Raw genomic sequence first — 26,316 nt, forward strand, 5'->3', positions numbered from 1 at the left:
AATGGTAATTATTGACTCAATAGTGCAACGTTTACAGATTTAATGGACTTTTAATGCAACTTTCAGTGTAACTTTGCATTAAAAGTGTCATTATTTACCGAATGACACTTCATGATGACAGTTGTACTCATTCATGAAGACTCCTTCATGTTCATGATAGATGTTATGTCATGTTTATGACAGTGCAATATCAGTCTTTTAATTTCTTTTTCATTTCTAATAAATATTATGAGCTACAGTTGGCAAACAATGTTGTAACCTGGCTGGTTACAGCAAGAGAAAGGCCTGATTGATGTGAACGTAGAGTCATGTCACATGACTATCATCAGCAAAGACATTTCTTAAGTGACGAGCTTGTTCAATATGATAGCCTGCTGTTTTACATGCATCGATGCGTTCGATGACAGGATGTAGATATGGATTTCCTACTACTCTATTTTTCAGGTTGGGCTCTGGCCCCACCGGCCCCTACCATCTCTGTGCTAGCGAAGCAACTTCACTCCTTCTCCGTCCTCCAGGGATTATGTTACAGCAAAGGTCCGTCTCTGCAACACCTGGAGTTATCGCAAAATAACCAACAGCTATATCTCAGACTCCACAGGTCTCAGTTAAAATGAACATCAACGACAGCAGTGCGATTTGAAAAAGACTCAAAAAATACACCTTGTTTTGAAGGGTTGAAGGCAGCAATTCTCTTCTCTGTAAAGACGACAGCATGAGTTCGATTTGCATCTGAATGAGCCTCGAGGCTTCTTCGTGTCCTTTGGAAAGATGACGGTGAGGTAAGACAGATTTGCCTAAAATGCACATCATTGTGTTTGGAGAAACTCTCACAGCAAGTGTGAAGCATGGCGATGATTGGGGCTCGTTGTGCAGCCACAGAACAAAAACGCTGCAGGCCGAATTCTACTAAAGTCGATTTCGAGGCGACTGAAATAAAAACCTGCATCGCCAATGAACTGAAGCAATATGACCATAAGTCATAGAGAAAATTATGACTCAATTAAAAAAAAAATAAAAAATGAGTAAACATGCTCTTATAACCTATCTCTAATCAAAGGGGATGCTTGGTTTTGAACTGGACCCCTTTTTTCTTTATCATCTGAAGGTAAATTTTTTGCAGCCATTGTCCATCAGAGAGAGCAATCAGTTATTTCATCTTGGGTTAGCAAAGTACGGCTTGTTCTTATGAACAAAAACTCAAACTTCAAATGATTAAATGAAAACCCGGCCGTAGGCTACGTTCTCCGCTCACAACACAAACTGCTACACATCCACGTTTCTTCCTCTGTCAGATAACCGTTCATGTTCAAAACAGTCCCAGTCACTACTGGCTTTGAACTGCAGCACTTCGTTATCTTATCGGGAGCACCGAACGTAAAAGAACAAGAAAGCGCTGTCAGATTTTTTTTTTTATATATATATGTGATTAGTTATTAATACCCTATATAAGAACATCGCAAACAACATCAGACTTTGATGCCAGATAACCAAAAATAAACACTTAAGATACTTCTAATTCTCAGGTATAACACATATTAAGTAATATTTTGATGAAGGATAAAGAGGTACAGCCCAAAAAATTGGAGTCTTGCGTTAAAGTGCAATATTTCTTGGAAGCTATCTCAGAAAGTGAAGTTTAACTCACAAATGGACGTCATGAGGTAAACTCTATTTTTTTTTCTTCTGACCTTTACTGTACAGGAACAATTCAGATATGAAACAACCAACAAAAGCACCTCGATGCATTAAAGATCTGCAAAAGTACAAAACGCCAAACTAAGGAAGTTTACCAGAACAGCTCAAAATCGAGTTCTTTCTCTTGAAGAAAGAAACTTCAGCAGCATCTGATAGTTTCTTAAACATGTTTTCACATTTTTAAGCATCTCACTGGCACTGAAAACAGCTTAGTTTGAGTCTTAATCCCACAGAAACAACTTTTACGCCCCAATAATGCTGATGTCAGTGAATCCTGGTTGGACAAAGACAGAAGTTTTGGCACTTCAGCATTCCTGACTGAGTGTGGTAAAGACCGGTAAAGCTAAAAATGGTCCGATTCCATCTGGGTTCGGTATGCGTCTCTAGTTTAGCTCGTCTTTGAAATATCCACAACTTTGCTAAGCGACAGGCTTTTACAGAGACTAGTGAGCGGCTAAGTGTTTACCGACTACTGGGATAGCTGTCTGCTCCCCTGCAGCCCTGAACAAGACTGATCCATTACTGGAAAAGGGACGGACAGATAATAGCTGTCAGTCTGGAGCAGATTTAAAGCATTTTTACCTCGTGTTGACCAGTGAGGTAAATGCGCAACTTTTTTTCCCCTCTTTAAACAAAATAGCAAACATTTTTGATTTTGTACCTTTGATAACAGATGGATTCAATTACCGACAAATTAAACGTAAGAGCAAGTTGCCATTGGCAATGACAGGCTGAAATGTGACAATTAACAAATCTGTAAGGCGTATGCATGTGTGAACTCAGCTTTTCAGCTTGCATGAAATTGTTTTGGTTGGTTAAAAGAATGTATGGTGTGCAATTTAACTATGCCGCACATCTTGATTTGTTCCAACTAGCCAATAGTTTGGTCCGATACCCAGGAAGTATAGATTCAACTGTGACCAAATTCTGCTGGTTTTGGTTTGTTAGTGTTCTCTTAAGGCAACTCAAGGTGCTGCAGAAAGCTCAGTTCGAACTCCGTCCCAGTCTCCTGATCTCATCTCTTCGATTCCTTTCAGCTCATGTGAAAATAAGTATGAAAAGAAAACCTCCTTTGTGTGTTAACCATGTTTGCCACCTTTCTTGTTTTCAATCCTTTTGTCCTGAAACAAGAAAAAGAAAGAAAGAAAAAGTCTACCATGTTCTGTGTCTGGCTTCGTCTCCCACTGGATGCTTCTTTCAACACGAGTGTGTTTGTGTGTGTGCAGGTTTTTTTTCCTTTTTTTTGTGTGTGTGCGTGTGTGTGTGTGTATGTGTGCGTGTCCTCTATATTTTTTGCTGCACTCTGCTATCCACAGAGATGTTTGGCGGGCTGCTGAGGCCGATGTCATTCTGCTTGGCTGCTCTTCTCTGGACTTGTACGGCGCAGAAAATGCTGTCCAACAGAGCGGCTGGTGCAGCTCAGACACGGCTAAAAACAGGGCAGGCGAGCAGAAACAGCCGTCGACCGTGACGTTCCGCTCATGTCACACACACGCACACGCACACACACACACACCATATATGCAATTACTTCCAGTCTTTGTCTCCTCGCGCTTGCAGATCAGTGACAAAACCCAGGAGGAATCCCAGCTTTTGCTTTTACGGGTACGTTACGTGTGCATAATGCATATGGCAGGCCACTCTGCACAACCTTCTCCACGCATCAGCACAAAGCAGACCACCCTCGTCCCTCCGCGGGCCGCCCACCACGTGTTTACCTGTCAGCAGCGAACGGCTCTGCTCTTCCCCTCCTCTCTCTCTTTCTCTCTGCTCTCCCAGAGATCCTTTTCTTCTCTCCTCCGTCCTCATGTCATTCAGCCTGATCCTCCTCTCATTCTCTATCTGGCCTCCTGCCAGAACTCAACGTGACACAAACCTGGACGGTTCTCGTGACCCAGAAGTGTCGCGCGGCACAAAACCGAGAACTTCAGCGGTCGATTAGAGATGTGGAGATGTTCTGATAGTCATATTTAATGAATTAGAATATTATTTAAGCAGGTATTAAGCACACATCAACCTGTATTTTTGCTGGTCTGATGTAATATTTTAATTTTAAATGTCACGTTTTCGTAAATCGTCAATTATCAGAAATAAATGCTCTCAAACATCCATGTGTGTGAAATCATTCTATATAATGTGTTTCCGTTTTGTGACCATGTTCCTAAAATAAATGGGCTTTTCAATAATATTGAAATTTATTGAATGTGTCTGTTTGTACAGAAATTATATTACAGTCTGAAAAATAATAGCCAGAAGATAAATGGATCTTGTATTGAATTAATGTAGCCTATTCAAGTTTAAATTGGTTAATTCAGCAGCACGTTACTATTCCTAAAAATCCCTTTAAAAAAACGCAACTGACACATTTTGTAAATGTTACACTAAACATTTCAAACGTGATAAAAATTTTCTAGGAACTCATAATTAGTCGTCCGCAACTCCCGGTTTCCCTGAGGTATAAATGTGGCGTGAGGCGGAGCCGCATTTCCTTTGCCACTGGCCACCAGGCTGGACGAGAGCCCATATTTATTTTGCCAACAAAGCAAAAAAAAAAAGTGTCCTGTTAGAAGACCAAAGGGTCACCGAGTCTCCATAGCAACCATTAGATACTTTTCTGCCTGACAACTAACTGTTGTCAGGCTGTTTTAGAACGAGGCCAAGAAAACAGTCTGACCACCACACATGTAAAAGTCATTTAAATGCTAGAGGGACCTTACTAGAGCTGAAATATGCAGATGGGGCTCCGAATGCCTATTGCTAAGTACGGTGGAGGATCTGTGATGCTGTGTGTGTGTTTCTCCTCCAAAAGCCCTGGGAGCGTCGTTACAGGGCATCATGCACAGCTTGAAATACCAGTTTTCTCCCATTTAACAGGAAACTGGTCATTACTGGGTCTTTCAGCGGCGCAACGTAAACAGAAATGGATCAACAGACACCAAATCAACATCCATTTGTCCATTTGGCCGTGCTGTTACCGGGTAATCAGCTTTTCATCGCCTGATGATGTGAGGAACTGCAGCTCCCTGAGATTTAGCAAATTTAACTTGAAAAATTAAATTGGAAACTGCTCGGTTATAATCATCAACTGTACGAGTGTGTGCCAGTGATTAAGTCAGTACGTGTGTGTTTTGTTGGTGTAGTGGGACTATAAAGTAACCTGTAGTGTTAGATTTTCCGCTTCATTTTATATCCGGCACAGCTCATCAAATGGTCCCCTTTTTAAGTAATAAACAAAGTTTATTATCATTAGACGTGTTACTTTCATAAGAATCACAGTCACATAGTGGACGCTCTGCACTGACGGTTGCCTTTGCGGACGTCAGCAACGAGCCACACGAAACACAGCGAGCGACACGGTTCACACAGGTTTAAAAACGGCGAGAAGCAATGTGAGAATCAGGTACGAGTAAAACCTCTGACTCGATCCAAACGGAGCATATGGAGCCTCCCTTTGTTGAGGCGCTGCTCATCGCAGTTTGCGGCTCAGTGCTAAGTAAACATTCCCTCTGGTGTGCCGTCGCCAGCATGAAGCCAAAGGGAAAAAGCTATGCCACCCACTCAATTTGCAAATAACTGTTTTTTTTATTTTTTCCTTTTGCCAGGCTGAGGCTGTGACAGACAGGAGCGTGGGTCCCACTGATGAGTAAACTAAAACCGTTAGGCGGATGGAGAGAGAGAGAGAGTTATTCAACAAGTGCAGAACTTCAGAGCTCCTGTGCAATGGAGGGGATTTTAGCTTCTGAATAGTAGAACATGTTAAAACGCTGATATTTTAAAACAGTAGTCAAACAAATACATGGCAACGAAGTAGAAGGGAAATGGTGCACTGTTTTCTATGTTTTTTTTTTTTACAAATAACATCGAAAATCTGAGACGGTAACCTCTCACTACTATTTTCCCCTCCAAAAAATCGGGGTGCATTTATTTACAATCTGTCAATAAGTTTATAACTTAACCTCAGCATAAATCCAGCTGTTCTGTGAAGGCATATTTAGAGATCATTAGTGGACAAACAGAATCATGAAGACGAAGGAACTAGTCAGGTTGTAGAGAAGTTTAGAAAAGAGCGAGGCTATAAAACAACGAGACAGGTGCACCGATTTCCTGTGGAATTTGAATCCAAGTTATTTGAAAATTCACCAATTTTCAGATAAAATTGGTGAATTTTAGTCACCAGTAGTACTCATCTCACATATTTGAAAAAAAAATGCAGCCTGGGAAACCGAACTACCAATGCACAACCCTACTCGACACCATCGGCTGGCATTTCCGAAGCAGCCAATCCGGATGCACCGTTCATTTTCCTTGTTGCTGATTGGTTGCAGCCCCAGAAGTGGAGATGAACACCAGGCCAGTAAAGTTTCTACTGTGCTTATTGATAAAAGTTGGGGAGGTATGAGCAGGGAAAAGATGTCAACAGAATTATTAGTCATGCCCTGGGTGTAAATACGACGTTTTGTTGACATAAAAGCAAAAAAGAATTTCCCCCCTTCAGCATAGCTTTCCAGGCGGGGCGCCCTAGAAACACATGGAAGGAGGTCTGGTCATCTGGTCAACAGAAAGAAAATGCTGCGAGGGAGAAAACTGACACCCGGAACACAAAATGTCTGCTGTGAATAATGGAGGCAACAGCATCTTGCTGCAAAGATGCTTTTATTTAGCAGGACAAGGAAGCAGGTCAAACCTGATGGAGGCTGCAGAGCTGCTAAGACTGGGGGAGAGGGGCTTATAACCAGCAACACTGAGGCCTAAACACGCACTCAGGAGTACAATGCAGAAGTTCAGAACAAAGAAAACTCCTGGGTGAAATGGGCCAAATGTTCATCTTAAGATTTAGGGGTTTTTTTGTAAGAAATTTTAAGTCAGCCATCATCATCTTTTTTACCTCCCGATAATGCAGCACACAGTGTTGGTCATTCACCTGAGAAAAGAGGCAAATACACTACGGTAGCCAGGGCAAACCTGTTAGTGGGGCAAAAAGTCTCAATCCGGCTGATGAACGTCCCTGAGACTCTCAACCTTATCAGCACGGTGTCGCGTACAACGCCGACAGTTTGACGTGAGCACGCCGAGCTCTTTACTGTGCGACGCCGAGTCTACGGAAAAATTGTACCTTGTGTCCGGCAGACGAAACTGAAACTGACACAAACAAAAGCTTGACTAAATAAAGGTTGATTCCTTTGGCCAAACGTCAAAACAAACTAACCTTCTTTCAGAAAGGGCATTTAGATGTGACGTCGCTCAGATAAAACGTAGAATTAGACTGAGTAGAACTGTCATTATGGATCAGGCACATTGTCACAGATACCTGAGCTAGAGTTTTTTTTCCCCAATATCGAGACCGATGTCGATCTCAATATCGGATCGGAGCATCTCTACCTACAACTCCCAGAATGCTGAGCTGTTCTGGATTGAAGTTCACTGAAACTATCCACCTTCTATCAAGACACATTTTCTACCGATATTGATCGATCTTGATACCTATCATTAGCCTACTCTCCCCCAGGGATTATGAAACGTTCACATTAAATTTGTGAAGCTCCTTCCAACTACGAGATGCGAGATATGAGAAAAGTCGATCTCCTCCGGTGGATCACGCGGGAACGCCGGCTTTGAACGGGCGGCTTTGGCGAGCACCGATGTGAAATCTTATTTTCTGATGTGCGCTTTATCTCCATAAAAACGCTGCAATATGTGGAACTGTAGTCAAACCCGAGGCATCCCCCCGTGTGCCGTACCTTCACATCCCTCGGAAAACTCTTTTTGAAATCCATCCCGCCGCGTCGCCCCCCCCCACCGGAATGCTTGGAACTAATTCAATTTACATGCTGCTGTTTTTTTTCTTTCTTCTAAAAAACACTGCAGGTACAATGTGACTGCCCTGCAAAGATTTCTTTCTTGCGTTCCTTCTTCTTTTTTTCTTTTTTTGGGCCGCAGTTGGAAATGAATTTCTCTGCCTCTGCAGTTCTCTGTTTCAACAAAGGCCCACACACTTCCTTCTGACAGCTCGCTCTCTCAAAAAGAAACCACTGCGACTCGTGTGTGTGCCTTCGTGTGCGCGTGCGTGCGTGTGTGTGTGTGTCGTTGTTGTCTCGTGTGTGCAGGGGAGCAGGAGTAAGAGAGATAAAGACAGAGTGAAGGAGAAGAGGGACATCGAAGTGGGAGAGTGTGACATGAGCTCTTTGCATAGACGATTATTACAGCTGGTGCATGAGTGGATATTGGTGTCATCGTCGCTTATTTGCCTGTGTGTGTGTGTGTGTGTGTGTGTGTGTGTGTGTGTGTGTGCGTGTGGGGGTGTGCAGGGCTGAGGAAGTGCTGTCAGGCTGCGTTTGTGTCTGTGCTCATGTTTCATGTTTTAAACACCTCATTCTTGTTATCTGGGGCAGCTCTCCTCTTACAGAGCTCAGTAAAAACCTTGTCACATCTCTGGGTGCACAGCAACATTTGTATGGCCAACACATGCGCCTCCTTTCAAGCCGCGGTTCTATCACACCTAACCTCCTTCCACACCTACAAAGCCGTGGATGTTAAAGAGAGAGAAAACAGAAAAAAGAAGAAGAAAAGAAAAAAAAAGGGCCCCTGTGGAGACAAACCCACGGCGGCTTGGGAAAGTGTTCATGCCTCTTGGATGCAGCTAGTATTTTTGCCAGGCTGAAGCTACAAACTCCAATGTGTTTCAATGTGATTTGTGGAAGGAAAGCGATCGATGTTTTCTACATATACGTTCGTACTCAGCCACCTGCTCCCTTCACATCGATGCTCTGCAGAAACACATTTTGCTGCAGGTCCAGCTGCAGATTTTTACTCCGTTTCCTCTATCAGTCTTGCTAGTAACATTTTTTATTGTAAGTTTATTCAGACATTTATCTTTAAGTTTTTCCACAGAGTCTCAAATGAATTTGGGTCTGGACTTTGACTAGACCATTCCATTACAGCTCCGGATGTGTTTAGGTTTGTTTTCCTGTGGGAAGACGAACATCTGGACATCTTGAGCATGTTTTCATGTATGTTTTTCCTTTCAGGACTGTCGTCTTCTTTGATCCATCTGCAATCAATCCCAATCGACTTTGACAATGTAGCGACCAATAATGTAACGCCTTCCAATAATTGACGGATTTTCAAGAATATTTTTGATAGTAACCAAAAAATTATGTTATTTAGTTCCTGGCTCGGTGTAGAAAAATGCATCATCTGATAATGTGATGATATATGAACATGACTGGGTTAATTGAAAACATGTAATTTTTTTCAGTTTGTATGTGCAATTTGGTAATCTAGATCACACTGTGGATGTTATAGTTGTCAAGGAAAGTACTGAGCAGCTCTCTCTACTTCAGTGTAAACTCCAGCACTGCGGGCCGTTCATCATATCTACAGATTTTATTACCCGCTGTGCATCTCTGCTGCTCCTCCAGAGCTACCATAGCTATTATTATTATTGCTTTCCATGACAGCCACGTCTTTGCAGTTCTCCAGCTGTGCTATATTCTGTCTGTTTACAAATCACATACCACAGTTAACCTAGTCTTTGTGTTGTCTGTCACATGAAATCCAGAGAGTAGAGCAATTTTTTACTCTTGAGAAAACAATAGAATATTCTATCAAGGTAGAATGAAGTATATTGATTCAGTAGTGTTGTATCATTGCAACACTAAGTTTCCATTCTTTATTATTATGTTATATATATATATATATATATATATATATATATATATATATATATATATATATATACACACACGTAGCCCGTTTTGTGTTAAAAGTTGAACCTGTTGGTTGATTGACGGCGCAGCGAATTGACTTTTGAGTAGATTATGCAAGATGTTTTTCTTCCACTTACTGCTTTTCATTCAAAACTTGTTTATGTCAACACTCGACATGTTTCTTTTAAACTAAACGAAAGAAATAAAAAAAAAGCTCTCAGTAAAATACATGAAGGTTTTGCAAAACGGTAAACAGACTTGAAACATCTGTAACTCACACACAAAGAAAATCAAGGATTGCTTATTTAGCTGCACATCGACTTTTTTTCCGCCCAAAAAATGTTACTATATTTTAAGAGATTGTGATATTTTGCTCCTCTGTAATTGCCACCACCGTGCCACATCCTCGCGTCTCTCAGTGCGAGTCGCTCTGCGTGTCGGTTTGAATCCCACCACGTTAAAAGTGCCGCTCCGTTCGGTCGTCTCGTGCGTCTTGGCGGGGGCTCTTTGGAAGGAGCGATTGGGTTCCGCGCATCCGCGGCCCTCCCTCTTATCTCCGCATTAGTCTCCTCTCGGGGGCGCCGGAATGAGGCGGCTTGAGGAATGAGTAAGGAGGAAGGGGAAAAAAAAAAGGCAAGATAAAGAGGGAGAGCCGGAGCAAAGCAGAGCGGATGCAATTAAAAGACTGGGTCACAGATCGCAGTGCCAGGCGTCAGTGTGATTAATACTCCACCACTCAGCCCAGGAGCTTTTCTTTGCTCTGCGGATGTGTGAATGCTGACTGTGTGTGTGTGTGTGTGTGTGTGTGTGTGTGTGTGGGTTTGTTTGTGGTTTTGTTAACTGCTGAGAGAGCCGCAGCTAGAGGGCACCTGTGTGTCTGATTCCAGCTCCTGGTGAAGCAGGCAGAGGCCAGCATGAGGGTCCAACAGCAGGGCGACCTCATGGCATCTCAGTATTTACACAAATATGAATAATAAGAATAATGTAGAACATGATCAGATTTGAAATGTTGCCATCTTTCAAAATGTTAACTCTTTCTATTTTGAATTTGATACAAAAAAGGAGCAGTTTTATGTAAAATTTTTTGAGCTTTACATCGCGATATAAAGTAATTCCCAAATCAAAAACATACCTGGAGTGTTGCCTCGACTTTTTCATGCATGTTTCAGAAATCCTTTGGTCTCCCATGGCATCCATTCAGCTGTAGAAAATGTGTGGGTGGACCTAGCCCCGCCTTTGAGAACGTATCTCCTCCTCTCAGCTGCAGTTTCTACGTTTCCGAGCTTCTGCCTCACAGAGCAGCCCCTGCTGCACGCGACTCCCCCACTCAACTCCTTCAGACTAGCCAGCAGCAATTAGCAAACACCTGGTGGACCTAGAATCTGAATGTCGTCTTAAAAGAGTGTTTCTTTACAAAGAATTTAGATTTTAAATTCATTAGTGAGCTTTTTAAGATTGGAAATATTATCAAAACGAGACAACGTTGTCTTTTTGGGGGTGAGTGAATGTGTCTTTTTCGTATCGGATTCTTTTTTCAGCAAAAGAAAAAAGGGTGAAATAAAAGTTTGAAGTTTAATTTATTCCATAAAATGTATTAGCTGTTGACGAATGATATAAGTGTGTCTGATTTAAGGTTGTGGATCCAAAAAGCTGCATGCAAACATTTGGTTTTGTTGTATGCAGGTGACACAGTACTAATGGTTTCAACAAAGAAGAGCTGAATAAAGTAAACCTGAATAACTGACGGTGTGCAGCAACAGGTGGGGGAAGGGAAAGTGTACTGCCAGAGAGAGAGATAGAGAATAACCTAAAGTCCAGTATGTACTCTGGAAGAACAGGGAAATTTGTTATTTTACTAAAGCCTGCTAGAAGAACAAAATTCCTGCTGGCAAGGACATTTCATGCTTCATAAGAACTAAAGCGCAGAATTCCCAGAGGTACTCACCACTCCAGCACCCCATACTCTCAGATATATGTATAAAAAACACTTCAGAATGGACTATGTGTCAAGAACAAGGCGCAGGAACCTCCACACCAGGGCTGCAAGAACAGATTAGTGTCATTTTGTTCCTGCAGCTCTGGGGGAAAAAACTAATTCCTCTGTTCCTTTGACCGTACGGTCACTACCAGATTTCTATCGACTTCAAACCCCTCTTTTGAAACTAACTTTTTAAAGCTGCGGTATACAGAAAACCAACTTAGAGCAAGCAGATCAGGTTTTCAGAAGATGGTTTCCTCCTGGCAGAAAAATAAAAAAATACCAAAAATGAGAGACGGGGGCGGAATCGAAAACCAAAGTGTAAAAATGGCTTAAAAATCACCTTAAAACTTCCTAACTATTTATGCCAAGATCACCCAAAAGCTCACCACGGAATATCTTACGTAACCGTAGTCAGCTTTTGAGCCTTAATGAGCATCGATTACCGGAGAATTTCTCCCTGCGTGACTCTTTGGCTGAGCGTCTCATCAACATTTACCCACTAATTTCAGATCAGACCTTGCCAGTGAAATCTCTCTTTCCGACTCTTTACACAAAGCTTCCATCGGGGCGGGAAGCAACGCCTCGCAGCGACTCCCAACCGCCCCGCCTCATCAAGCTGCCGGCCCTTTCCGGAGAGAGCTACGATAACGAGGGAATGCTTTAGTTTTTAAAAAATTTATTTCACTTTTTTTTTAGTTTTTTTGAAATCGTAGAGAGTTGCACAAACACAAAAAAACCAAATCTTTCTTTCATGCCTTTCATCTGGCTCCCACTCACCAGACCTTGGCTTCAAGGCTTCCCTTTCGATTTAAGCGCGAGCAGAGAAAGAGCCGCGCTCTATCACAGCGATATCGCTTTTAAGGAGGTGAAGCAAGGAAAGCGCCGCGAGGCTACACAGTGTCTGTTATCTCCTGGTACAATATAATAATTTCACATGGCCCTAAGTGAGGCAGAGGGACCTCAGCTGAGCCGAGTGACAAAGAGGGAAAGTGTGAGCAAACTGTGGGCGAGGATCAGGAGGCAGACAGGGGGGGGGGGCTTCTGGGAAATATACAGGACTGTCACTCAAAGCCTGTAACAGCTATAATAAAAACATGTTTTCTTCAGATAAAGGTGGTGGTTCTGTTTTTTTTGTTTTTTTTTTGCGGTTTATAAAAACGACAGAAGACGGCCGGGCTGCTTTCAGAGTTCATGACTGCAGTACCTTTTAACTGGTTATTTTTAGCTGGATGTGATTACCCCGGAGACTGGCTTTAATAAACATCGTAAGGACCAGGGGGAAAAAATTATAAAAAAATAAAAAATAAAAACAAGCTGTTTCCCTCCGACCAACCGGATCCGGGCACGACTCGGCCCGGATCCGGAGAGAAACCAAAGACTCACTCAGAGGGTAATCAGCTTTTAATTTTCCACCCATTCTTTTTTTATGTTCTCCCGTTTCATCTCTCTCTCTCTCTCTCTCACTCTCTGTATCTCTCTGTCTCCATCACCCTCATCCGCTCTCTGAGCCGTTTGGTTTTGAATTTATTTTCTCTGTTTCCTTCTATTTTTTTTTCCCCGCCCTCTCTCTCCTCACTTCCCTCGTCTCATTAGCATAAAAGTGTTTGCATCCCTCCCTGGTGATTGTTTAGCTGCTGTGTTCAGCAACTTGGGTTTGATTCCTTGCAATTGCCCCCGAATTAGCATTACAAATATACAGACAAACAGAAATATTTGTTAGGCTCGACAGAGATGCTTAAGGGGGTAAAGGGGGGGGGGGCAAGTGATGAATCTGTGAGCTACGCCCACCAATAACGACGGTCTTATTCGGCAGTAATGGGTTTACTCAAAATTCGCATCGATGTGATGAATGTGAGAAATAAATGAAAATTCTTCTGTGATAAAATGTACGACCGTAACGGCTTTAACACCTCTACCTCTCCTCCACGGCCCGGATCATGTCTTCTAAAGCTGCGAGTTAGAGTTACGACGTATCTCCTTCATTATCCAACTCTCTCATCCATCTCCCTTTAATCCTGTCTTCAGCTCAAACCCCTCTACCCCAGGGGCGAGTGATGGGCCCCGGCCCCTACATTAGTCTCCACAGTCGGAGACTGGGAACAAAACTCAACCCAATTTTCCCCATGAAGAGATCCGGGCCGTCTCCGAGGTTAAATACGCCGAGAGCCGCTTCGAACCCCGTAATTGCCGTGATTTTTTTCATCCAACTGTGTATTTTCCATTGAAGAGTTTCTCTTTGCATTGTTTTGATTTGGGATTTAGGCTTTGAGACGTCGATGCGGAGGGATGAGAGCACCGTAATGGTGAGTAATTGTTTCCTCCAACATCCAAAGTGTCGCCACTGGATCTCAGCCCTTCCATGTGATCAACCAGATCACACACAGAAGCTGCGTTAGCTTGACTCCTGCAGCAACCCAGGCCTGCTTAGTGGAGGATGCATGTCAGGAGAACACAAAGAAGAAAAAGCAATGGATGTGAGCCTGTTGCAAATGTCATCATTAGGAAGATAACGGTTCAGGGTAGTAATGCTCTTGGAGCCTCTGCAGCTGCGTTTCCATTACAAATGGGCCGAAAAAACACAATTTCACAATTAAGGTGTTTCCATTAAATAAGAAATGAGAATCAAATCACCTCTGAATAAGTTTGTTCATGTGATAAGTCATGAACAATCAAGGCAGCGACGGATGTAAACAGCTACATGAAATGTATTCAGAATTCAGCCATGGAGCTGAACACACGGGTCAACCATCAACTAAACTGTCTGGGGTTTTTCAGCTGATTTAGGGTCATTTTGATGAGCTGAATCCAAAAACCTCATTGTTTTTGCTCAATCAGGTCAACTTTCTGAACTGTCGACGCAACGTGAGCATCACAATGGACGACTTGTTCTCACATCTGGATGCTGAGAATCTGGATCAGTGAGTGACGAGCAGGAGGAGAGACTCCATCAGGACAGGAAAGAGACGGAGACTTTTACACTATGAAGATGTAATGTTCAATTTACATGGACTTACCTCCATAAATGTTTATTATTCAATTTACAGAAGTCCACATTTGTAACATTTAATTAATAAACTCTGTTGGAAAACTTTTTTTTCTCTCCTAAAACCTTTTATGGGTGAGAAATATGAACGGAAATGAACCGATGGAGTCACAAACATTTTATTAATTTAGTCATAAAATCAGATTTCTCTACATCAAATTAGAATAAAAACTTGACCTGATTGAGAAAAATTAATGTCACTTTAGGATTCAGTGGTGCAAAATAGTCCTAATTCAGTTGAAAAAAACATGGACAGCATACAAACAATATTTCTTTGTAAGCCAGTGTTTATCAGCCGTGAGAGGAGACGTCGGCGTGTTATTAAGGCACTAGAGCAACAAACTGCTTATACTTTGGAGCAGTTACGTAGGCAGCATTTTGGGGAAATTGTAATTGGCGATTTTACATTAGAGTTATGGATTCAACACATTCGAAAGACAACTTTTTATGAACTGTGTGATGCTGCTAGAGCTCTGGTGGAGCAGCTGCCAATTGTCCAAAACACCCAAAACAAACCATCATCCTCCTACTACTTCCTCTCTTCTTCTTCATTTTGAACAGTAGTAACATCCGGCTGGTGACTCGCACGATGTGATAAAAAAAGTGTTTCCGTTGCAGCTTTCCTAAAAACCACGTCATCCTACCTCATCAAATTACTGAGCTGATAAAAATGATCTGACCAAGTGGAGAATTTCCTTCCTTCCCAGATAATCAATTGATTTTTTCCAGTAAGAAACAATGAAACAAGATTACAGAACAATTTAAGATTGGAACATTATTGTCAAGAAAAATAAGAATCTGCATTTTTCTTTTCAAAACTGTAACAAAGGCTCCACAGACAGGCTGATTGACTTCTCAGTATCGGTATGCTCTGTGTTTTCGTTGAGTTCTAAAAATGTGTTTTTCAACACTGGATTCGTTCCGTTGCATTTCGAGGAATTGGTTCTTAAATGCTGTGAGCCACAAGGTCTTATGAGATCTCATTACAACCCGAAGATTTGTATTTGAACAGATTAAACCCAGACGGGAGCGAGTGGCTAGCCTCGCCCGCAGAAAGACGTCCAAATGGCCCGAATGTTGCTTACATCATGTCTGGTTTCTGACCTCCGGGCCGCATCTCACAAGCTCAACACTCGCTAATACCATAATTGAGCTATAAGTGTCAAAGTCGGCCTGATTTAGGCGCGGTCTTCACTTCACGTGATAGTGTTCATCTGTTCTTTTACTGCAGAACGGTCGAAGTTTTAACGCGTCATCTTTACTGGTGGCTAACGGTTACTAAAGGGCACGCAGTGCTGAATGAGTAAAAGCCAGAAATAAATCTGACCATAACAAAATTAAAAGACGTAAAAAAAAAAAAAAGCACACATCAGGTCTACATCATAGACCTTAAAGCCTACAGCAAATCATGGAGATGAGTCAACCTGTAAAACTGGCTGTATTTTGAATAAGACTGCAGCACACACATGATTTCCATCATAAAAAACATCATGTTGTCGTCTATTATGGACCAAGCAATAAACATTACTTTAATTTTAACAAATACCAACGTCAAAATCATCAAGCAAATACAAGTTAATAGCGATGTCAACTCTCCACCAGTGGGTTTTTAGCCTTAAAATAACTCAGTGTTTCGGCTGCTTTGCTGTTTTCAAGTAGAAGTTTGTTCCAGATTGTTGGTGCGTAGAAACTGAATGCTGCTCATCCATGTTTGGTTCTGGTTCTGGGGATGCAGAGCAGAACCAGAACCAGAAGACCTGAGAGGCCTGGAAGGTTGATACAACACCAGCAGGTCATTAATGTATTTTGGTTCCCAAGAAGTTCGGTGATTCATAAAGTAACAAAAAAGTATTTTAAAGTCTTCAAATCATTTACACACACACCAACTCACCAAGAAAATTCTACATTTCTAGCTAGTTAGTATTTTCTCAACAATGTGTAGATAAGGCTTTAGCTCTTTAAAAAAAACACGGCAACACTGTTTAAACTTTACCTTTAATAAAATAAAGTTACCTAATTTTTAAAGTGCAATCAGTAATACTTTTATAACAAATTTATATCAGTAATGATTTCTTGGTTAATGTCAAGTTGTCATAACAAAGACATTTTGAATTATGTCAACTTTGTATTAAAAGTGTCATAATTTACCGAATGACGCTTTATGACAACAGTCATAAATATTCATGAAGGCTTATTCATGTTTATGACAGTGTCATGACAGTCTTATTCATCCCCCTTCAAATAAAGTGTTACCAAAAACACTTCCATGGAGAAATAAACGACCTCGGCTTGGAAAGGGAAGTAGACGTAAACTTTCCACTGTTGCACCTTTGGACCACCAAGTGATTCAGCTGCTGCCAGGTGACTTATGTAGGTTTAGCTGGCTTTGCAGCCAGAGGGTGTAATGTAGCAATAATAAATGCTGTGTGTGACTAGCTAGCTGTGGGATTTAAAGCAGAAACACACAGAAACTGGTGTGATGTGCAAAACACATAAACTCTTGCCTTAGTGAGACACCGGAAGAGTTGTGCTGTGCTGAGCAGCAAGTCGGAGCAGATTGCTGGACACCAGCCAGTGGTGTGTTTTCTCCAGCAGAAGGTGGGAAAGTCATCACACACGCACACACACACACCACTGAAATGTTTACCCGTTACGATCGAAGACGTCCAACACACAGTGTATGTATGACGTTCTACGTTGACCCTGTTGACTTCAGTCCGATGCCTCCAGTGGTTTCACTGCTCAACAACAAAAGTTTGAAATTTGCCAGAATTAAACGTTGTGGTTAATAAATTTTTATTTTTTTTGCAAATATTACTGAATTAGTAACATAATCAGGCACAGATTTGTAGCTGCAGCTTGGCTGCATGATCTCAATCGTTAAATAGTCGTAGTTCAGGGATGAAATCCTTACACAGGGAGCTGCATGGGATGAACAGGATCACCATGATTCAGAGGTAAAACTTTCTTTAAACCACCGTGTTCTTTTCAGTCGCCCAGCCTCTTAGAAAATCACACAAAAAAAAGAGGAAGGGGAAAAAAAATCAATTAAACACCCGACTAATCATTTGCACCTAACATTTCCATTTGTCCTCTTAAGGACTTTTTGATGAATCCCACCGCCTAACTCTGCTTAAATGCCAAGATTACAGAGACGGCAAAGGGAGGATTTCAATAGACTCTCTCACACTTACTCAACGCTTGAAGTGAAGCTTTGACCCAAAGTGAAATTAAATAATGAGGAACATCATTTGGATTTCCTGCTGCGCTCTTTTTGGATGACACTCGGCTTGAGAAACTCCACGCAGCTCGAGGAGCCCACGAGACAAAAGGGTAAAATATTCCACCCCCCTCAGATGTCCCTTTTGTCTCTCGAGTCTTTAAAAGATATTTTATTTGCATAATGGCTCACAATTCGGCGACGCGGCGTTTCGGCTCGCGATCTCGCCTCCATCCTTCGTTCTTCCGACGTGTCCCGCGGCGACGGTTATCGCGGGAGATCAGGAGAGGCTCTTATCGTTGGAATAGAGCTAACCCTTAAGTGGGCAGTCCTGAGCCTCATTGTCGGCCGAAGATGTAGGAGGCTCAGTGAGAGAGGTTCGACCGTCTACTCAAAAGGGAATGGGAGGTCGGTCTCTCCGGGCCGTGGTGCTAAAACCATTATTCTTATCACTGCAGGAAAACTCGCTGCAGGCCAGGAAAAAGAAAACAAAAACCCTCTTCCGAAAGGTCAAACGAGCGTCTCAATGTGTGTTTACCTCCCTCCCCGCCTCTCTCATGCCAGACATTTCTGTATTTCTCATTAACTGATAATACATCACTTTTGACCTTGTGATAAAAATACATTAGCTGGAGACAAGTCATTAATCTATAAAGAATCAGGCTGTTTAGGTTATCAGGTGGGAACGGCTAGGGTATACGTGTTATCGCGCGATTGACGGGAATGGGCTGTTGCCCTTCCTAGGCAAGTTGCTGTATGTAGAGGGGGAGTTGTCTTTGGTGGCAATGCTGACCATTATCGGAATTAAAAGTTCAAAATGTACAGCAAAGAAAAGCTACAATTGCAGTCAGAAGCTCAGACAAACCCTCAATAATACTTACTGAAATGTTCTTTAGTAACAGATTTGGTACATTGTCACTTCAGAGTATTTACATATTTAATCTTAATTACATGGAGCTGTTTTCTCAATGGTATTTATTAGAGGTGTGCCGATCGATCGGTCACCGATCATAATCGGGCCGATTTTCGTGAAAAAGTGCATGATCGGTGATCGGCGATCATTGGCTCTTGTTGCCGATACCGATCACCTGCATCTAATTTCTCAGCCTGACTGTGCAGCTGGTCTCCTCTTTCCTTCACACTGCGCAATCGCGCAGCAACAAATCCTAAGCGATGTTGAACTATAACGCACTGAGTGAATGGGGAAGTTTGCGTGTTGTGGCGGAAAATTGAAGCACGTCAAAATGCATCAACACAACGAAGCTAATACGACATAAAAACAATGCCATACTTGACGGAGTTTGGCTACATCGAGGCTCACTGCAGTAAAAAAGACATATGGAGAATCAAATAGCAGGTAAAGCAGCGCACAGCTACAAACATTCACCCGGATTATAAGCATGACGGTCAGAAAGCTAAACAAATAACCCGCAAAATTATTTAAGTCTTCGAGCTGAGATGTAAGACGCCGCTTCTGCTCTCGCTGTTGAACTGCTGCTACGCGCTACAGGTAGTAATATTTCACAGACAGAGCGCCGCTTCTGCTCCACCTGGTAGTGACTCTCACACCGAACCTCTGTTTAAAGCTGCAGCATCTAACCTAAAAAAATACATTTTACATACGTATTAAAACTTTCACTGTCCTAACATGAGACAGATAATCTCTAAAAAAATAATCGATCTCCTCCCTGTTCTGCATAATTACTCCGCTCAGTCAGAAACAGCCACTCAGAACTAGCAGTAATCAGCTAGCCGCCATGGTATCAGGAAGTTTTCATTCAGTAACACAGGATTGATTATTGTAATGGATCCTGTATTTGCCTTTGAATGTTAAGTTTTATACTTGAATTTTTTGGCAATGTTGAGAAGTTTTATTTTGACTCTGCATTATTTAGCCTCTTCAGAGCCTTCATATGTTATTGATAGCAGTACAATTTGCAGAATGCCTGTTGAGTTTTTTTCTTGGAAAAAGTTATTAAAAAGTTTTTGTCTAGGTGAATTTATGGTTCCTTTTTCCATATAATGTAACCAGTAGTGCTTATGATAATAATAATAATAATTATGTGATCGGAATCGGCAGGAAAAAACCTGATCGGCACATCTCTAGTATTTAATATGTGAAATACAGCATCTTCCTAACATATTCATACCCATGTGTAGTCAGTTTAGGTGGCCAGCCATGTTTTGGTCAAATTACAGTTTCCAGATGCTTTAAACATCTCTACAACTTTCATAACAGGATACACACACACACACACACACACACACACACACACACACACACACACACAGAGTGGTGTTTTCATCACTTGTGGGGATTTCGCATTGACTCCCATTAACTACAGCCTAACCCTTACCATAATCCTGATCCTATCCTTAACCATTACATACCTAACCCCTACCTTAACCTTTACCATAAACCTAACCATCACAGACCTAACCACTAACCCAAAAACAACAATTTCCCTCTTGGGGACCAAGAAAATGTCCCCACAAGGTGCAATGGTCCCCATAGCCCCACATTGTAGACAGAAATAGGTTCCCATAAGGATATGAAAACCTGGTACACACACGTACACACACACACACACACACACACGCATGCACACACACACACACACACACACACACACACGCACACACGCACACCCACCCCCACACACACACACACGTTTGTTTCGCTGTCTTTGTGGAGACTTTCCATTGACTTCCATTCATTTCTGCAGCCTAACCCCAACCAAAACTTAATTCACACCTTGGACCTAAACCTTAGCCCTAACCCCAAAACAGCATTTCTTCTTTGGGAGCAGTGAGTTCCCACAATGTAGTATGTGCCAGGAAAATGGTTCCCACAATGCATCAAATACAGAATACACACCTACACACACCCACACACAACAGGCTTTTAGTGGCTTTGATCAACCAGTGATGTCACTCATGCACTATGACATCACTGATGACTGTGATACATCACCCTTTAATACCAAGTTCCACAGAGCAAGTCATTTGATCTACATGTCAGAAGACCAAAAGTCAATTTCCCATCCTTGGACTTTAGAGCAACAAACGAAAAAAATGTCTAGAGAAGAAGGTAGAGACGAAGATGTGATGGGTGAGCTTGCCAGCATTTTAAAAGAAACATTAGTTGATGACAGCATGGACAGACTGGAGAAGGAAAATAGTGAATTAAAACATATTGTGGAATGTCTTCATTGAAAGCTTGAGCGCTCCAAGTCAAGTGAAAATGCTTCCTGGGAAAGAAACCTGCAAGCAAAATATGATATGGCAGCAAGTCGAAACAGAGAACTCCGTGCGGAGTACGAGTCGGTTCGTGCAGAACTTGATAACATGGAGCGCGAATATGAAAATACGACAGATGAGGGGCGTCTTTTAGAAACCGCTCAACAATCTCTCAAAAGAAAACTCAAGGAGATTCTGGCAGATTTGAAGACGGCACAGAGGATCCTGGATGAGAAATCTGGAGAGCAGGAAAATCTTTGTGAAGAACTGAACGTTCTCAGGAGCCTGAATGCCTTTTGTAGTGAAGATCTTGAGATGTTAAACAGGCAGAACATGATTTTGTGGCAGAAAAATGCTCTGCTTAAGTCGAAGATAAGAGAACCAGGAGAGGAGGGCAACCGGGGACGAGGTTCAGTTCTGAGAAAAGTAGGTAACTGGGCATATACCACTTTAAAGACTTTGTACCAGTCTGGAACACTTAGGTACTGGGTCCCACCGTGGCTCGTATAATTCCTCTGGTTAGTCTGGAAAACCGCTGCCTTGATCTTGCTGGTTTTTCTTGAGTCGCTGGCTGTTCCTGAATGGCTGGCTGTTCCTTAGTCGCTGGCTGTTCCTGAGTCGCTGGCTGTTCCTGAGTCGCTGGCTGTTCCTGAGTCGCTGGCTGGTCCTGAGTCGCTGGCTGGTCCTGAATGGCTGGCTGGTCCTGAGTCGCTGGCTGGTCCTGAGTCGCTGGCTGGTCCTGAGTCGCTGGCTGTTCCTGAGTCGCTGGCTGTTCCTGAGTCGCTGGCTGGTCCTGAGTCGCTGGCTGGTCCTGAATGACTGGCTGGTCCTGAGTCGCTGGCTGGTCCTAAGTCGCTGGCTGGTCCTGAGTCGCTGGCTGTTCCTGAGTGGCTGGCTGGTCCTGAGTGGCTGGGTGGTCCTGAGTGGCTGGCTGTTCCTGAATGACTGGCTGGTCCTAAGTCGCTGGCTGGCTCTGAGTCGCTGGCTGTTCCTGAGTCGCTGGCTGTTACTTAGTCACTGGCTGTTACTTAGTCGCTGGCTGGTCCTGAGTGGCTGGCTGGTCCTGAGTCGCTGGCTGTTCTTGAGTCGCTGGCTGTTCCTTAGTCGCTGACTGTTCCTGAGTTGCTGGCTAGTCCTGAGTCGCTGGCTGATCCAGCGACTCAGGACCAGCCAGCTCTGAGTCGCTGGCTGGTCCTGAGTGGCTGGCTGGTCCTGAGTGGCTGGGTGGTCCTGAGTGGCTGGCTGTTCCTGAATGACTGGCTGGTCCTGAGTCGCTGGCTGGTCGTAAGTCGCTGGCTGGCTCTGAGTCACTGGCTGTTCCTGAGTCGCTGGCTGTTCCTGAGTCGCTGGCTGGTCCTGAGTCGCTGGCTGGTCCTGAGTGGCTGGCTGTTCCTGAGTCGCTGGCTGGTTCTGAATGGCTGTCTGGTCTTGAACGGCTGGCTGATTCTGAATGGCTGGCTGGTCCTGAGTCGCTGGCTGGTCCTGAGTCGCTGGCTGGTCCTGAGTCGCTGGCTGGTCCTGAGTCGCTGGCTGGTCCTGAGTGGCTGGCTGGTCCTGAGTGGCTGGCTGTTCCTGAGTGGCTGGCTGTTCCTGAGTCGCTGGCTAGTCCTGAGTCGCTGACTGGTCCTGAGTGGCTGGGTGGTCCTGAGTGGCTGACTGTTCCTGAGTCGCTGGCTGGTCCTGAGTCGCTGGCTGGTTCTGAATGGTTGGCTGGTCTTGAACGGCTGGCTGGTTCTGAATGGCTGGCTGGTCCTGAGTCGCTGGCTGGTCCTGAACGGCCGGCTGGTCCTGAATGGCTGGCAGTTCCTGAGTCGCTGGCTGTTCACTAAATCTCACTAAACTGCACACACTAACTGTATTTAATAGAGGTGTGCCGATCGATCGGCCAATGATCATAATTGGCCGATTTTTGTGAAAAAGTGAATCGGCAATCATTGGCTCTTGTTGCCGATACCGATCACCTGTTTCTCATTTCGCAGCCTGCCTGTGCAGCTGGTCTTCTCTTTCCTTCACACTGAGCAAACGCGCAGCAACAAATCCTAAGCGATGTGGAACTATAACGCACTGAGTGAATGGGGAAGTTTTCGTGTTGTGGCGGAAAATTGACGCACATCAAAATGCATCAACACAACAAATCCAATATGGCACAAAAACAATGCCATACTTGACGGAGTTTGGCTACATCGAGGCTCACTGCAGTAAAAAGACATATGGAGGATCAAATAGCAGGTAAAGCAGCGCACAGCTTCAAACACTCACCCGGATTATTAGCATGACGGTCAGAAAGCTAAACAAATAACCCGCAAAATTATTTAAGTCTTCGAGCTGCGATGTAAGACGCTGGTTCTGCTCTCGCTGTTGAACCGCTGCCACGCGCTACAGGTAGTAATATTTCACAGACGGAGCGCCGCTTCTGCTCCACCTGGTAGTGACTCTCACACCGAACCTCTGTTTAAAGCTGCAGCATCTAACCTAAAAAAAAATACATTTTACATACGTATTTAAACTTTTGCTGTCCTAACATGAGACAGATAATCTCTAAAAAAAATAATCGATCTCCTCCCTGTTCTGCATAATTACTCCGCTCAGTCAGAAACAGCCACTCAGAACTAGCAGTAATCAGCTAGCCGCCATGGTATCAAGAAGTTTTCATTCAGTAACTCTGGATTGTTTATTGTAATGGAACCTGTATTTGCCTTTGAATGTTAAGTTTTATACTTGAATTTTTTTGGCAATGTTGAGAGGTTTTATTTTGGCTCTTTGATAACACATGAAGGCTCTGAGGAGGCTAAATAATGCAGTCTGTTAGCTCTTCTTGACCGGAAGGTGTCGGCGCCGACACCTCTAAATTTGCAGTACCGTAATTCCACCACACGTAGCGCTATCTGAAAAATTCCAACTGTTTCTGAAAGGGGAGACGTTGCACTTTCCAGCACGTATCGGGACAATATGGAAACTTCGCAGCTGCAGCTGCAGAGAGTGTAATTAATCCGGGGGGCACTCGTATAATAGAGGGTATATTGCGAAAATAACTTGCTGGATATTGAAAGTTCTGGTTGTTATGGATACATGGGTAAGTATATCATCTCACAGGACATTTAAAGAACTACTTACAATTAAAATAAGGAAGATTTATTTAGGCAAACGCTTGAAACTTCGACGTAAAAGGGTCAAAGATAGTATTACCGATAGCAGTACAATTTGCACAATGCCTTTTTTTTTTAGTTTTCTTCTTAGAAAAAGTTATTAAAAACAAGTTTTTGTCTAAATTAAGGTGAATTCATGGTTCTTTTTTCCACATAATGTAACCGGTAGTGTTTATAATAAAATTTTTTTTTTAAATTATGTGATCGGTATCGGTGATCGGCCCTCATGGGTCATCGGTATCGGTATCGGCAGGAAAAAACCTGATCGGCACATCGCTAGTATTTATCCAGTCTTTGGTAGATTACTACTGTAAACTACAATGTTGTTGGTTTAAGTTGAAGCTAAAACAAAATTGTAGCCATTCCTGTTTATTTCACCTATTCCATGTACTTTTGTACCAAAGTATTTTACTCCTTTCTCTTTCAAAAAAAGCCCCGGTAACACTTTATTTAAAGCAGTGTGCATAGGGCTGACATGACACTGTCATAAACATGACATAACATCTGTCATGAACAGGAAAAAGTCTTAATGAATGTTTATGAAGTTGTCATGAAGTGTCATTTGGTAAAAAATGACACTTTTAATGCAACGTTGCACTAAAAGTGGCATTACAAGTCAATTAAAAATGCCAACTTTGCATTAAAGTGTTTAAATTTATCAGATAATGCACAGTTGGCACTTTCAATTGACTTTTGGTGCAACTTTTAAAGGAATTTTGCATTGAAAATGTCATTATTTACTGAATGACACTTCAGGACATCAATCATAAAGATTCATAAAGACTCTTTCTTGTTCATGACAGGTGTTATGTCATGTTTATGACAGTGTCATGTCAGTCTTATGAACTTCAGATGAAGTTTTATCAAAGCTTGCACAGGTTCTTCTGAACACACTCCTCAGCAGGTGTCCAAATAGTTCAGTCTTTGTTTTGTCTCACTATCAAAGTGTTCTCCAGAGTGCGGTTGGGTTGTCCATGTGGGCAGCTGCAAATTTCAGTCTGACTGTGAAGCCAACAGTTTTAAACCAAAGACTTATTTCATGGTAAAAGGGATCTCAGAGTGTCTCCACCTCTAATTTTCTTCTGTCTGAGGTGATTAAGCCACGTCGCTGATAGGAGTCAGAGTTTGGGCTTTAACAGGGCAATGATCCCAAACACACACCAATGGGGAAAAAGCATCAAGCAGGATAACCTGAAGACTTTCTAGAATAGCCAAGTCCCAGACTCAACCCCTGAGTCTATGAGGTGAAAATCAACTTTTTAAAATATATTCATCAGTTTTGCTAAGGCTGGTTAAGTCGGGGTAAACATGTAGACTTGTGAGATTTAAAGAAAATTCGCAATAGATTCAAACTTGTTCAGCCAGTTCTCATCGAAACTCTCAGCTTTATTTGTGCAATTATTCCACTTTGAAAAAAAATGGTTCAAAGACACACACAAAAAATCATGTCAACAACTGTACTGTACCTGATACGTCTGACTAGAATTGACTAATGCAGTCTAAGGTTTTATTTTAGTCTCACGACGCCGAAGTAATAAAAGTTATTTCTTGTCAGATGTCTGAGAGAAAAATATCAGTGGCTTGATAAAAATTTTCAAAAAGTTTCATAATTCTTGCAGTGAAAGAAACTCAGTAAAAGCAGGGGGGAAAAAAGTCAAAGCAAAGCAAATGAAAGGGGAAAGAATTGTGAAAAACCTCAGACAGGAGAGAAAAATTTGACGTAACAAGACACTTTATCCTGTCACCTGCAAATAACAGGCAGAAGCATTATGAGCTCCAATGGAGAAAACCTTCAGTTTTCTGTCTGACAGAGATATTCTTTATCTGCACCGAGCAGTTTGGTAAATAGCCTCCACATCATATTTCAAAGACCTTTTGGATAGTTCAACCAATAATATCATGTTTCCTGCTGTAGCCAAGCTGAGTCCTCCTCACAACGTCAAATGACTTTTAGCACTTCTTAGCATGTCGTTGTTCTTTCCACTTCGCATTTTCTCATTATAGCAGTTCAAATTCAGTTTGACCAATGGATGTTCAGCTATAATATAATAATGTATGTCTATGATTATTTAAAAAACATACTGACATTATGTCAAACTTGTGTTTGAAATGGATTTTCTGCAGATGCTAGAGCTAAGCTAACCTTTTTGACTTGGTGTTGACTTGTAGCATTAGTTTAGCATGCTAGCTACGATGTAAACGTTACAACAATATGCTGGCATATTGTTGTAATAATAATATACATTATTATTATAATGTATATAATAATAATATACATTATT

General features: G+C 42.5%; 1 protein-coding gene and 1 long non-coding RNA gene across 3 annotated transcripts in view; one reads left to right on the forward strand and one right to left on the reverse strand.

The window, feature by feature from the left end:
* The window catches only part of LOC103465092 (cadherin-4-like), a 321,198-nt gene that overhangs the window by 124,460 nt on the left and 170,422 nt on the right, over nucleotides 1-26,316 (reverse strand). The gene's annotated exons all lie outside the window — the stretch shown is intronic.
* LOC145551748 (uncharacterized) lies at nucleotides 20,268-24,155 on the forward strand. The gene is made up of 2 exons (XR_014087644.1): nucleotides 20,268-21,314; nucleotides 22,868-24,155. It is a non-coding gene; the product is annotated as an uncharacterized LOC145551748 (long non-coding RNA).

The sequence above is a fragment of the Poecilia reticulata genome, chromosome 5, assembly GCF_904066995.2.
Source record: "Poecilia reticulata chromosome 5, P_reticulata-male-v2, whole genome shotgun sequence".
Classification (NCBI taxonomy): domain Eukaryota; kingdom Metazoa; phylum Chordata; class Actinopteri; order Cyprinodontiformes; family Poeciliidae; genus Poecilia; species Poecilia reticulata.